Source organism: Saimiri boliviensis, chromosome 9, assembly GCF_048565385.1.
Source record: "Saimiri boliviensis isolate mSaiBol1 chromosome 9, mSaiBol1.pri, whole genome shotgun sequence".
Classification (NCBI taxonomy): Eukaryota; Metazoa; Chordata; class Mammalia; order Primates; family Cebidae; genus Saimiri; species Saimiri boliviensis.
This window is the reverse complement of record NC_133457.1, coordinates 41,595,801-41,611,027: the sequence shown is the minus strand read 5'-3', so window position 1 is coordinate 41,611,027 and position 15,227 is coordinate 41,595,801. Positions and strand designations below refer to the sequence as shown.

General features: G+C 37.4%; 1 pseudogene; it reads right to left on the bottom strand.

Annotated features, from left to right (window-relative positions):
- Nucleotides 1–3,867: 3,867 nt before the first annotated feature.
- LOC120368323 (RNA-binding protein 7 pseudogene) lies at nt 3,868–4,566 on the bottom strand (annotated as a pseudogene).
- Nucleotides 4,567–15,227: the final 10,661 nt, after the last annotated feature.

Here is a 15,227-nt window from a genome sequence, read left to right as displayed (position 1 = left end):
TAAAACTTCAGTCCTCTGGCTCTTCTTTGATCTCACCCGTTTTGTATGACTCCCACCTTTATATGCACATAAACACATTTGCATACCTTTTTTTCCTGCTAATCTGTTCATTTTCAGTTTGTTTTATAAATCCAACTTAGGAAAACTTTGGAAGAGGGATGGAAAAAATTCTTTCACTCCTACAATACTTTGTGGGGTGGGGGGTAAACATCTTACTGTGAGACTCTCTTCTATCCCAAACCAAATATGTCACAAATTGAAATTTTTTTAATTATTCAAACTTGACTATTGAGTTTCTTTGGTTTTGAAGCACAGTAAAACTACTGCAATTTTTCTCCATGTTTTACTTTTTAAATTTATAAATATCAAGAAAAGTTGAAGAAGTTTTATATCGAACATCTACATACCCATGGCGTACAGTCTACAATTAACATTGTATTTTATTTACTTTATTACATATCTATTCATCTATTGATCCATTAATACATCTAATTTTGTATGTATTTCAGAGTAAGTTTTAGACATCAGCACACTCCTTTCTAAGTACCTGAGCATGCATTTCATTAACCAGAAGTCCAGTATTACAATTTTACCAATGTCAGGCAAGACAGATTCTCATCTCACCAGTACCTACAGAGGATCAATGGCCAAAATGACTTGGAAAGGAATTCAGCTTCTCAGCTGTGGAACCGTAAGAGCTTGGGGCAACAGACTCCTGCCTTAGCTAGTCAGCAACAAGAAGGGCTGATTTGTCAACAAATCAAAGCAGTGTCACACAAAATCCAGAACTATGGAGATTTAGATAGTAATGTTAATGGAACCACAACTGTAATCATTGGTTTGCAAAGCCTACTTACATGCAATCATATGTCTCACCTCATCTCTCTGGTTAGAGTAAAAGTTAATGAAAGATGTTTGGAATAGTAGAAAAAAAGGCCAGGATTCAGAGCCTTAGAGATCTGGGGCACAAAACCTGTTGAGTCTCAGTTCTTTATATATAAACAGAGATAATAATAGGTACATCACAGAGTCCACGGGAAAATTAAATAAGGCTTTGTGTGCAAAGCCTTAGGCACAGTGCTGGGAACAAAAGAGGTAATTGACAAGTTGAAGCTGTAGTTATTTTTCTAGTGCTATTATTACTAATAAACTCTAAAGGCAGGGTCTTAACTCATTTGACTTTTTTAGTGACATGCTCAGTCTCTTGTTGGATTAACAATAGGTTCCAGTAAATAGTGAGTATATGAAGAGAGAATTGCAGGGCTCCAAATTAGTCTATGCATTAAAAACTCAAGTAGGTAAATTACAGACTTGCATGACCTTCAGATCAGAATGCGAATCAGGTTTTGTATGTGTTTATATTTGCTAAAAGCTACGTTAACATGTGCTACAAGTATAATTTTCCATTGTCTAACTGAGCCCTTTTGATGATTTTAAGAAAAAACAATGATAAAATATTATGGAATAATTACTCCGTTCACTGAATAGAGGTGGCTTCTCTCACTTTTCTTATCTTTCCTGTGCTTTGGAATTAGTGTTCTTGGCTAAACGGCACTTGATCCATTTTTGTGCGTCTTAGTGGCTGGCAAATCATCTTCTAAGTGTTTCTGAATCACTTCAGTTTGCATTCTTTTATATTTAGGGTGAGTGCTGAGTATAGATCAGGCTGAGAATCACCATGGAAATAGTGTAACTGAACCCTTGACCTTCCATTGGATTACATACTCTGCTGTCATAGCCTCCTGTGGACAGGCTTCTGAGACAAAGCAGTATAATCAGGTAATGTGGGTGCTAGGCAAAAAGCGTTCCTTGAGAAAATATCATGGTAATATCCCCCATCCCTCTGATCCCTTACAAGAGAGAGAAAGAGACAAAGAGAGAGAAAGAGAGAGAGAGAAAGAGAGAGAGAGAGAGGGAGAGAGAGATCTAGAATGTGTTAGTCTAGAAGAAATATGTATACAGTTGATAGCTATCTAAGAAGCAAAGGTTTTATTCTACCCTTCTTGCTCATTTTCTAGACCCCAATCAGAAACCTGCCTAGCTAAATGACATGGGATTTATATAATGAATCTTCATTGTCTTGGCTAGTTGTTTTGGAATATCTCTGTCCTATTATTCATCCCCACACTCTTTCTTATAGTCCTGTCTCTGGAATGTGTAGTTTCCTTATTTGTTATATAAAATTGAGTTAATTTGGAATCTTTAAAGCATTGCAATTAGGAACCCTTGGGAGTCTGAATTGCTAAGAAATTATGATCTCAGAATATTAAAGTTAAAAACTATAAGGCTGGGCATGGTGGCTCACGCCTGTAATCCCAGAACTTTGGGAGGCCGAGGTGGGCAGATAATTTGAGGTCAGGAGTTTGAGACCAGCCTGGCCAACATAGTAAAACCCTGTCTCTACTAAAAATACAAAAATTAGCCGGTGGCATTGTGGTGTGCACTTGTAGTCCCAGCTATTCGTGAGGCTGACTCAGGAAAATCGCTTCAACCTGGGTGGAGGTTGCAGTGAGCCGAGATTATGCCATGGCACTCCAGCCTGGACAACAGAGCAAGACTCTGTCTCAAAACAAACAAAAAAAACAAAAACAAACATACAAAATATTACAATCAGAAAAACCTCCCAAAATAAAACAAAATAAATCAAAGTCCCTCCTACGGCTTTCATTATCAAGGATAATGAAAGGTGTGGGGTGTGGTGTTGTGAAACCAGAAGAGACAGGGATTATATCACGATATAGGAGCAATTAAACCTCAGAAAAAAGTCTGCTTTTTATTTTTTATTTTTTGGCATTAAAAAGGATCCTTATTTTTCAACAAATGATCTTTTGTAAACAATTCTGTAAAGGAAAACAGCATCTTAATGCATAAAAGTTTTTGTTAAACAAGATTTTAAAATTTTTAAATTAGAAAATGTTAAGATTAGATTCTCTCAAAGGTTCAAACAAAAAAGCTACCTGTACAATCTCCATTAAATGTGTCTTTGTACACATCCTGAGCACTTTGAAAATGTTAAAATTTTTAGTGTTTGACCAATAGAGGCAATACTTAAAGGCTTCATGAATCTTTTTCCAAAGGAGTATGCTTTCAGTAAAACATTTTACCATTTTATCTAACTATGCACTGACATTTTTGTTCTTCCTGAAAAGGGGATTTATGCTAACTCTTTATTTTTAGTGTAAAAACATACATGTAGAGACATTTCAACTTCCTGAGTGACTTATTATACCTCGAATGTGATTTAATGAACAATTACTAAAATTTTAGAATGAAACAGTATGTGCAGATCTATACTTGTATGTTCAACTAGGGTAAAGCTCACGAGCATGTCACAGAATTTATATCTAAATTATCTAAGAAGTTAAGCAATGCCTTTATCCCCAAACTTAACCAAAAGCCTTCTCAAATAGAATGTTAGTAAAATGAATCACTGAAAAGTTGTATTTTTGAATTTATTAACAAAACACTGGTAGCCATTTTAGACTGTCAACTTGGATGTTTTCTATTATGTACACCAAAATCTGATTCACTAGCAAGAAATTTCTTGCAATAGATAACGAATAATTAAAATATCTGCTTTATCACACAACCCTGCCCCCTCCTAAAGTGTCTAAAACGATTAGGAATTGCAGCACTTTTTTTTTTTTCCATAAAACCCTTTCCTCTTCATAAAACCCTGAGGTGAAAGGTTATTACTGTAATAAAACCACAATTCATTTTTTATGAAATTGTAGCTTTAAGAAATGTATAAAGAAATGTGACAACTTGTAAAGCTGCTCTGTACAGTTTTTCAACAAACTATTTCCTTATCCACTTAGTTAAAGGGCCTAAAATGACCCTAAAAAAACAATGTCCTTTTAACGTGTGTTAGTGTGAAGATGAGCGCCATTTTCCATCTCTACTACTGTCTCTTCTGTTATCATAGTCATGGCTCCAGCCATCATGATTCCTATCTTCATAGAAGAAATCATCTCTGCTTCCCCTGTAATGATGGTCAGACCCATGATCAGAGTAACACTGTTCCTGGCTATAATGTCTATCTGTTAGGTAGGGATGAGAATTCATTCTGACTTTATGCTGTGAGGATGGGGTATGGGGTATCGTGGCACCACTGGGAGCTTGAAGACTGGTTAAAACTATGACTGTGTGATGGTGAAAATCCTGATTGATCCAGAGGTGGAGAAGCAGATTTTCCACCATATGACATTTGTCTCAAAGCACTATTCATCACTGCTTGTCTCTGAAAATTTTCTGGAGAAGAGAAAGATCTCTGAATTATCTGTGCTGATGAAGTCATGTTATCCATAGTTCTTTCATACCTGCTGCTAGGAGATACGGAGGTAGGGCTTGAATTTCCAACATGATGCTGGGGATATGACAAACTGACATCTTGCGATACATGACTACTTCCTGATCTAAACTGAATTTTGATAGGCCTTCCATAAAGTTTGATTCCATTAAGTAGATTCATTGCATAAGGAACAGATACTTCATGTTTGAAATTCACAAATGCAAACTGCTTTGGTTTACCATGCTTATCTTTTGGAATTTTCACCTTTAATACTGGCCCAGCATGGTGGAAAAGCTAGAAGTCAGTTAAAATTTCCTAAGATTCTTTAAGTGAAAAAGTTATTTGTCTTCTATTTATTGTTATAGATAAAAATCTACATATCCATGGATTTCATTTTGGCTGAATTTTAATTTTTGTTTGTTTCTGTTTATCTTAGTAGAGTCTAGGCAGGGGGAAGAGAGTTGTGGGTTTTTTTTTTTGGTTTTTGTTTTTTTTTTCCTGAAATTTTCATATAATCCTATTAGCCCTCTGTTAGATTTTAGAGGAAACAATCTATCTTTCCAGGAATATAAGAAAGTATAGTTTTTGAAAAATTTAAAGAACATTTGCTTGCCCACTAAGGAGGGCAAAATACAGCTAGTGATGGTTTTGTTTACCATTTGTTCTTTAAAAAAAAAAATTGTTCCAATCCTTTTTAAAAAGCCACTGTTTTGCATCTCAGAGTTCGTCTCTGATGAGTTTTCTAGGGACATTCACACTTAAGTTATAAACCTCCAAAAAGCTTCTTTTTATACCTTAATCTGAATTGTTTCATCTTGTGTGTGGTTGTTAAAAAAAAAAAAAAGTACTTGACATAACCAAACCTGAGGAAATGCTCATGGATACTCAAGGGTCCTAGAGTATCATACTAGTCATTTCATTTCCAGTTTTAGTATTTTGAACTAATTTGTTCAGGATTGCTTTTTGTTTCCCTAAAGAATTTTCCTAATTAATCTAGAGAAAAAGGCACTTCCAGTGACACACTTCAGTGTTTAAGGAAAAGTTGATGTCACCTTGATTTTTATAAGTGATAGGAAAAATGAGCTGAGGCTAAAAGTTAGTAATTGCAGATCAAAATAAGGTTATCCATCTTTACCTTAGCTTCAACAGAAGTACAGATGCATGATTTCTGAAATAAACTTCCTTGAAATCAAGGCCTACTTTTCATCCTTTTTGGTATTTAGGTAATTTTCTGTATCTTATTTTTATACAAAGGTATAATATTGCATAACACAGGGTTTCAAATATTTGACTTCCAAATGTTCTCAAACAAAAGAATGAACCTATTTCTACTGGAAACTAGAAACCAATCATTTTGTAGAAAGCAAATTATTCAACCTGTCTGATTTCAGCTTCATGAGATGCCATAACAAGATTCAAGTCTCTAGAGATGACGTGAAGCTAAAAACAGAGGCAATTCAACTGAATCTAGATCTATTTTATAGATAGATTTCCAATTTCACAAGGCGAAGTCCAAGATCAGAAACATGTCTATTGTGTTCAGTCTGATTTTCATTACTTTGTTTGATGGAGAATAATTGTGATAAGCCTAAGAATGGAACCCTCTCTCAGCAAGAAATTAAAGATAATTTATATCAGGGAATAAACTTACATCAAGGAATTGTTAAGTCTCTGGGTGACCTTTAGAAAGACACTTCATTTTGTTGGGTTTCAGTTTCAGCATCTACAAAATTAAGGCTCTGAACTCTGTAACTGCTATTTTTCCTTCCAATTTTAAATTTCTATGATAACACTTAGAAATCCCCGCAAGCTCAAATAACTTACAGTTCGGTACTGATGCTGTAAGAAACCAGTCAGTATTATATCTAATGAGACCAAGAGACTATGAGGAATCATGATAATACATAGTTTGGATTTAAATCAGGCCATACAGTTTACAAAACGCTTTCATTCTTATCATTTCAGTGTCCTTTTTTAGTTTCACGAGACTACACACCTTGCAAATAATAGGTCTAGAACAAAACTTTTGATTCTAGAACCAGGATGTTGTTCATGATGATTTGCTATCTTTGTGGTCGTTTTGAAGGAATAGGGTATAGAATTAGCTGTTAATGTCAAACTTTGACATTATAGTGAGTTTTTTTTTATGTCTTAATAACTAATTATCTTCCTTCTGATAGCATGATGGTGACATAAAAGGAAAGATCTTGACGTTTAGTGACTTTGTCCTAGAATTACAATTGAACAAGCACTCCTCCTCTCTCTTTCCTTGTACTGCCATGACGGACCAAATGGTACGGTGGGCAGAGGATGGGTTTTACAAACCGAAATAATACAAATCAACTATTCAGTGTGAGTGTGATTTGGGTAGAAACACAGGCTTTTTGTTTAAAGAGAATAATAATCCACCTCAAAAAACCTGAAGAAATTTGTGTGTGAATGTGTATTTCAGTGCTTGTACAGACTAGACCTTTATTATATGTTGACTTCCTACCCTCTTCCCCAGAGGCATCATAGAATTTTAACATTAAAATGCCTGAGATCCCTTAGGTGAAGAAAAGCATAAACCTGGCTCTAAACCCAGACCTAGCTTTACTCTACAAATGGATGAAATTGGGAATGTTCTTTCCTTGGTTTTCTTAGTTATACAAAATGAGTGTGTGTGTGTGTGTGTGTGTGTGTGTGTGTGTGTGTGTGTCTGCCAATCTCCAAAAAGATTATTATAAAAATTATTCTCTGCTCTTCTACAATGCTTATTTTTATAGTTTGAATTATTTTATGTGTGATTATTATGATTATGCCAGTATAACTCAGAGGTCATGTTGGTTATTGACTTTTTTTCCAGCCTGTGATATCCTGCACCGCTAAGAAACTGCAGCTGAATGCAAAGTACACCAACATAGCTAAGTACAGTAAGCCTCAGAGGAATAGAGTAGCGTATGTTATGTTAATTTCCCCCTACATTCTGCCTCTTGGCTCAGTTTTGCTGTATGCTCTGCTTTGAAATTGTTATCGAGCAATTTTCCCTGAACTCAGCAGCTGCAGCCCCTCTTTAGGCCTCAGTCCATCAAGCCACTTTTACCTTTTATTAAAGAAAGATGAAGTCTATGCTATTTTAACTAAGCTAGTATTTTTTAAATTAAGATAGTTAGTATTTGCACTGCAAAGTTGAAAAGGTTTTGAGTGGTCTTCCCAAGGTCTCTTGTTCTATTATACTGCTTATTTTTAAAGTACAATTTTACAGAATGTGTTTTCTTTATTTGCACAACCACATTCTATATAAATACCTGTAAATCAGATAGCATATGTAAAAGATCTAGCACATTGCTCAGCACATACACTTTTAAATACCAGAATCCCTATTCTTTTAAGATGTCAGTATTTTCCTTCAAAAAGCAGAAAAATGAATTAAATAAAATTTGGGGTATCTTGGAGCCTTGAGGGTGTTTTCTGAGTCTGTGAAAGAAAGTACAATGCATACTAATAACATTGGCTGAAAGTATAAGCTGTGAACATTGGCGCAAAATGCCCTGGGAGTTATTTATGGCTTGATATAAATAAATTTCAAGGTCAGATTAAAAGAAAAAAAATAGACCCAAGGGTTACAGTACAGCTCATGCATTTTGTTTCCTCCATCTGCTACCTCCCAACCAATAGGAGATTCTCCCAGACGCCTTTGAATTTTCATGCCACATTAGTGGTTTCATTGAAAGCTCCCCTGAAAATGAAACTAATTAACAGGTACCCATGCTTTTGTGAAGCTCTGACGGAAACTTTTTTCTTGGCACTACTTTGGAGACCCCACACATCATACAGCAAGTGATAGAGGATAGCTAACAGACAGAAATTTGAGCAGCAGCTAATAAAGGTCACTAAACATCAATGTACTTCCAACGGTGGATACCCAAACCACATCACTGACCATCCCTTGGTTGCTCACTCCCTTTCTGTTAGAAACTAGTTTGAAATTCACCAAACCAAGATGTCAGAAATCAAAGCTGATCTGGCAGTAAAAACATCCAAATTAAAATGGACTCTTGAACCCTGGAAGTTAAGTCAGTATTGAAGCCAAGGATCGGCTGGGCAGTATAATTAATTCACTACCAGACAAAATTGCTAAATTGTTTAAATGTCATGCCATGCTTTCCTCTGGTGGTTATTTCCCTCTAGTCCATTTACCCCATTGAGGACCAGAGGTTGCCAAAGTCTCTTTGGGCCTGTAAAAAATCATTCTAATGCATAACCAGTGTCAATTTTTAATCAAATGAACGTAGCACAGTGTCTTAAAAATAGAAGGTATTCAGCAAATATGATCTAATTTTTATTTCCCTTGCCATGGATTAAAAAGACGTAAAAATCTACCTTAGAATGCTGGCGTCCCTTAAGGCAAAAGCAAAGATATATTAAAAATGCAAGTACTTGCCTCTTTCATCTCACAGAATAAGAAAACTCACATTCAATTTGGGTCACTGATGATTGTATTAAAGCATGCTTTTCTCTGAAAGCTCTTCCAAAGTGTCAAGGACTGGACACTGATGTTTTTTCTCAAAGAGTGACTATTTTTATCCTTCTTTCTTCCTCCTTCTCCAAATAGTGCTATTCACTTCGTCAAGCAATTTTCTTAATAAAAGGCTCCTAAATGCCCATGCAACAAAGAAAGGACAGTGAACCAGAAGACCATGTCTGTTCACTGTATTCTTAGCCACAGAATAACCATAGAATTATCAGCAACAAGGAAGCCACAGGGAAAATTAGGTAGGGTCACTTCCCTAACACATAGATGGGCTTGCAGGCAAGCTTCCATACAATAAGTGTTTATTGTGGACCTATTATGTGCTCGGCACTAAAGAAATATGGTGAACAACAAAAATAAAATACATGGTTTCCACTCTCATGAAGATTACTGTTTAATAGGTTATACTGATGTTAATCAAGTAATCACATTAATGAGCACATAAATTGACAAATCAAACAAAAAAAAATGGAGTCGTATTTTATTAGAGTATATAGCAAAGGAATTTGAAAACACCAGAAGGGAATTAGCACTGTCCTGAAAAAGTAACTGGTGCTGACATCCATAGGATGCATAGTAGTTAATAAAGCAAGGAGGTAAAAAGTAGAGAGAAGTGACTGACCACACAAAAGTTATGTGCTAGAAAGCACCTAGTTTTGTAGGCTATGTTAAAGATTTGGGTTCTTATTTTCAGAACACTGGGAAAGCCTTGAAGAGAAGCCCAGAATTGAAGGAGGAAATTAGGCTATGTAGGCTGTTACTAAAATCCAGGCAAGAGATGATGGTAGCTTTTTTTTTAGGATAGTGGTGATGAATATATGCCTATTCTCTGGAGATTGAAAAAAAAATCTGCAATCTGGCCAGCCATGGTGGCTCATGCCTGTAATCCCAGCACTTTAGGAGTCCGAGGTAGGTGAATCACCTGAGGTCAGGAGTTTGAGACCAGCTTGGCTAATATGGTGAAACCACATTTCTAATAAAAATAGAAAAAGTTAGTCAGGTATGGTGATGTGCCCCTGTAATCCCAGCTACTCAGAAGGCTGAGGCAGGAGAATCAATTGAACATGGGAGGTGGAGGTTGCAGTGAGCCAAGACTGTGCCATTGCACTCCAGCTTGGGCAACAAGAGTGAAACTCTGTCTCAAAAAAAAAAAAAAAAGACTGCAATCTATGAGGGAAGATTGATTGTGTTGGGTAAAGGAGGTTAGGGAGGGAGAGGCCGATGTCAAGGAGAATTGCTAGTTTTCTAACATGTCCAGTTAAATCCCAAATTAGCCAAGGAATTCGGGAAAGTGATCAGGTTTGTAGAGTAGTGACCATGAGTTGAGTTTGGGGCTTACAGTTACCCAGATTTTTTTTTTTAATGAGCAGACCAATAGGATATATGAGTCTAGACTTCAGAGGAGAAGTCTATACTGGAAATGGTTACTTAGAAGTTAGATTATTGGTAATAATAAAATAAGCATTAATAGCACGACCTAGGAAAAGCATATATAGGATAGAAAGGGGACAAGACCTAAAACTCAGCTTTGGGGAAACCCAACAGCAGACAAAAGCTTTAAAGCGGTGGCAAGAAAATTGTTTAAATGATTGATCATGGTGACAAAGCCGGTTCCATTTGTTTAAACCTCAGTGTATGGCTGGATTTAAAATTCAAAGCATAATCTAATGAAAGTCCCCAGTTTACCCCTGCCAGGTTTTGATGTGTTGAATAAATGAATGAATGAAGTCTTAAGTTTATCTCTGTTCGGGTTTCACTGTGAAAACTAAGCACAATTCCCTATTGCTTTGCAGCTCACTTCAATTTTTTTTCCCGTTAATTTTGAGACATCTAGGTATCATGGGCCCTAAGAAGTGACTTTTCTCCTGTATGGCTCTAAACCATCTCTCACTCATCTCTGTATACACTTACTCAGTAACAATACCTCCCATGGAGGGAGTATGCCAGTCACTTTCCTGCATTATCTCATCATTTTTGTAGATAGAGAAATTGAGTCTCAAAGAGATTAAGCAACTTGTCCAAGGATACACATTAGTAAATGTCAGAAAAAGACAAGTACAAAGGCCATTCTCCTGAGGAGTACGCTGTCCTGTCCAAATAAAATCACAAATGGACAACCTCATTACATGCTCCAACTTCCCTGCTATAGTGTTCAAATATTTAACGCTAAGTAGGATCTTCCCCTTGGACACAGAAGATCACTATTAAAATAATCATTATTTAATATCTCATGCCTCCCAGTGTATCACAAAAATTGTGTTGAAATCATCTGGATTAAACTCGAGGTTCTCAGGCCTTCAGGCTTCTCTCCTTCCCAATCCCACTACCAGCCACTGTCAAAATGGAGTTTCAGTGGGTTGAAGTGAAGCCAGGTCATTTGCAGTTTTAATAAAGTTTCACTTTTTTTTTTCTGCACACAGAACTTAAGTTTTCTTTTGCACACTGTAATTTGAAATCTATTGACTTAGCAGGACTCAACTTATTCTTATTGAACTGACTTAAAAGAGTACTTAATTTGAGTATATCTACTGATAAAGATGAATGTGTCTAGTTATGAAAACAACAGGTCTGAGACACAGAATACAAACTGAATAAATGAGTAGTCCAGAGATTAGTATTTGAGGAGGATGCTTAAGTTTTTATATGTGGGAAGGCAGGTTAAAACAAGCTTGCCACTAATGATATTGTCTATTTCCTCCCCTGCCCTGACCAGCCATTTCTTTGAGAAGGCAAGATTTAACCTTCTGCATCTACTGGGAAACTGCTTCTGCCACTTGATGAAAAACCCTTTTGGAAGGCAGAGGATGGAAATGGTCCCTGCAAATGATTACAGATTGTTATGAATCCATTCTGAGGACAGATGCCAAGAATCGTGACTGAAAGCAACATTCTTATCTACAGGGGATTCCTCCAGCCAGTGATCATGTATATTTTCCAAAATGCATCATTATATCTGGAGCGTAACCACAAATGCTGAGCCCCAAGGCAGATATTGCTATTGCAAAAGTACTTCCTCAGGCTGTGACATGTTTTCTTCCCTGACCTTTGTTCCATAAAGCTACAAAGTTTCCTTGGAATTTCTCCAGTTATTTTTTTTTATTTTTACAGCATCTATGCTATTCTTTTAAAAGTTGTTTAGACATAGTGTGACAGTGTGAAGGGATATGTGGTTTCTCAGACCCTGAGAAGTGAAGCCAGAAGCTGCAGAAAGATAACGGACTAAAGCAACTCAGAGGCCTAGATCTTATTTTTAAGGAACTACATACACACTGTGCTTCGCTAGAACACTTTGGTAAGTTATTGCATCATCAAACACCACTTTTGATGCATTTGCCTGAAGAGCTTGACACCCAGCTAGGGAATAACTTAGGTTTGAGATTTAAGCATCACCTGAGGGTTGTCTTCCTCCAGAGAGCACACTCATTTCCCTGCATGAAGTGGACATTTCCTCCTATTGATTTGCAGGTCACAAAGAACTCAACAGAAGTACTGACCCCTTTAGATCTTGTCACTCACAGGCATGACAGATGTGTGGTCTGAGGAATGTTCAGGAAGGGAGGTGGGGGCAGCTTACGCTTGCTATGGTCAGCAGTGCTGTCTTTGTTTATATGCTTCTGTAGACTATGAACTGAGAAGACTCCAAGCTGCCAACTGCCTCATGAGTGAATGTATCATTCTTTTGGTACATAGAAGGGTCCTATTTATTTGTGCCTTTGTTTAATAGAGTTTATCACTCTTAAGAGCCAAAGACTTTAGATTAGGGCATCCCTGACAGTGTATTAAATAAATATAAACCAATTCAACAAAAATATATTGATTACTTAATATGGCCAGATACTGAAAATACTGATTCTCAAAGTACTGCATCCCTTAGAATCACCTGGAAAGCATGTTAAAATGCAGAATGCTGGGCTCCATTCCCAGACTTTCCAATTCAGCAGATCTGGGATGTGACCCAGAAATGACATTTTTAATAAGTTTCCAGGGAATGATGACGTTGCTGGGCTAGGAACCATATGACCTCTGCCTTAGACAGCTGAAACATAGTTCTCGGTTTACAAGGTTGGGTATAAGATACAGTTCATCCAAATACTTGACTGTTTATTTGCCAGTAGTAAGTACTTAATAAACAGTTTTTGAATGGAAGAATAAATAAATCAATGAAAACACAGAATGGATACAGTGTGTGAGAATGTGGAAGGGTGGTTTTATTTCAAGCGTGCCGTTTAAAGAGCCATCAAGGGAGGAGGCTTCAAAGGTCAAGTTGAATTTGTTAACGAAATGGCTCTCAGGAGGAGTTTCCAAGACAAAAGAATGGTATGGCAAAGGAACAGAGAAGATAAAGGAGATGAGTGACGTGGGAAGGAGTGAATAACTTGTGGGTATGTAAGACATTACATGGGGCCATTCCTGAGCCTTGCCTCTCCCACAAAAGCCACTACTTGTCCTTCTTTTTCTACCTTCTTAAAAAGCATCTGCTTCTTCTTTTACAACTTATTTTCTCTCTTACCACCCTGAACTTTCCTCCTGAGCAACCGTAATATCCCTTATATGAAGAACCTTTGGAACTAACTGTGGCAGATACTTTTGGAACCACCGTCATATCCATCCAACCCACCTATTATTTGTAAGCAGCTGTAACGGAGGATTCTATGCACACGATTGAGAGTCACATCAACTATGTTGCACAGCTTCTTTCTACTCTCTTTCTGCTTTTTTGTCTCAGAGCTTCCTCCAAAGTTCAAGAACTGTGTTAACCCCTATGCAGGAGCAGCAAGAGGGGAGGGCACTTTATAATCTGGGAGACAGCCATCAAAGAGTAGGGGACAGGTTTCAGTGGATGCCTGACCCAGCATCTTGTCTTTTGAAAGCAGGGTTTCTTAGGTGATCTACCGTGGAATTCAACCCAGTTCTCACAGTGGTAGCCATGTCAGTAACACATCCTTTGTTTATTGTTGTTGCTATTGCTAACTGATCCTCCTCCCCTCTCATTCTACCTCTGCCTCTACCTTGTTTCCTGGGATCATCTCCCAAATATATTACCTGCACCTAGATCCTCATCTCAAGAACCTAAACTGAGATGTGGCCTCACAGGAAACACACAACACAGTCCTAGCTCTTCATTCCTTGCTTGCTTGTCTGAGATGATAGGTGACATTTCAAAAGCAATGGCCTTTGGCTGCTGTGGACCTGCAAATAGCAGAACATGCATTAGCCAGTTTCCTTTGAGACTGCAAATGTTTTTACAGATTTAAAGATTTACGGTTTAAACTGTTTACAGGTTGTTTCCAATTTGAGTGACAAATTTATTTACTTAAAATTGACTATGGACTTTTTTTTTCTTTTGAGACAGGGTCTCATTCTGTCACCTAGGCTGGAGTGCTGTGGCATGATCATGGCTCATTGTCACTCAGGCTCAAGCCATCCTCCCACCAAGGCCTCCCAAATAGCTGGGACCACAGATGCACGTTACCACACCTGACTAATTTTTAAATATTTTCATAGAGATGGGGAGTCTCACTGTGTTGCCTAGGATAGTCTCAAACTCCCAGGCTCAAGTGATCCTCCTGCCTCAGCCTCCCAAAGTGATGGTGACAGGCGAGTCACCATGCCCAGCAACCCTTAATTTTTGTGACTTTAGTCTTCTGAGTTTAAATGAGAGCTACCTCCAGGATAATCCAGAAGTTCTGAACTGTTATAAATCCAAAACGAGACTTACAATGTTAGAAAGTAAGATAAAAAAAAATCTACATCACCCTTGAGTTTACAAATGTATTAGTCTATGAGACAAGGATACTTCAACAACAATGAAACTCTGGGAACGGAAAAGCAAATCAATTTTCAGGTGGGGGTTGAAAACAATGAAGGGAAGTCACAAGAAAGACTAATGGTTTTTTCTAGGATCCACTCCAAGCTGCTTCAAATTGGAAACCTAATTTTGTGAACTTGATTTGGGCGTTTTCATAAGAGCACAGGCATTTAGCAGCAGGTAAATTCTATAATTCCCTTTCAAGAGGATGATAGCAGAGGCTTTTAGGAGAGGGAAAAATGAATGGTCACCAGCATGAATATTTCATCATTCACTCCCCAGGCACCAGGGGATCAGAATATACAAATTACACTGATGTGATGCCAGGAGGAGGCTGTCCAGAGCTTTCAAGGTAGGAGGCTCTGGAAAAGTACTTGAAATTCTCACCACCACATAATATGATCTAAAGACAGCTGGAAACCTCAATAAGCATTTGAGGGTCTTAAAAAAGCACTCAGTTTCAGGTATCTTTACTTTTTGCTAAAGTCAATGGAGATGCTGATGGGGAACCACTTGGCATGCACTTTCAGCCTAATTCTGATCTGAATGACTTATCTCAGAGAGATCCTGAGTTTCTCCCTGTCTTGTTAATGTCCTCAGAACTCCCCGCATGC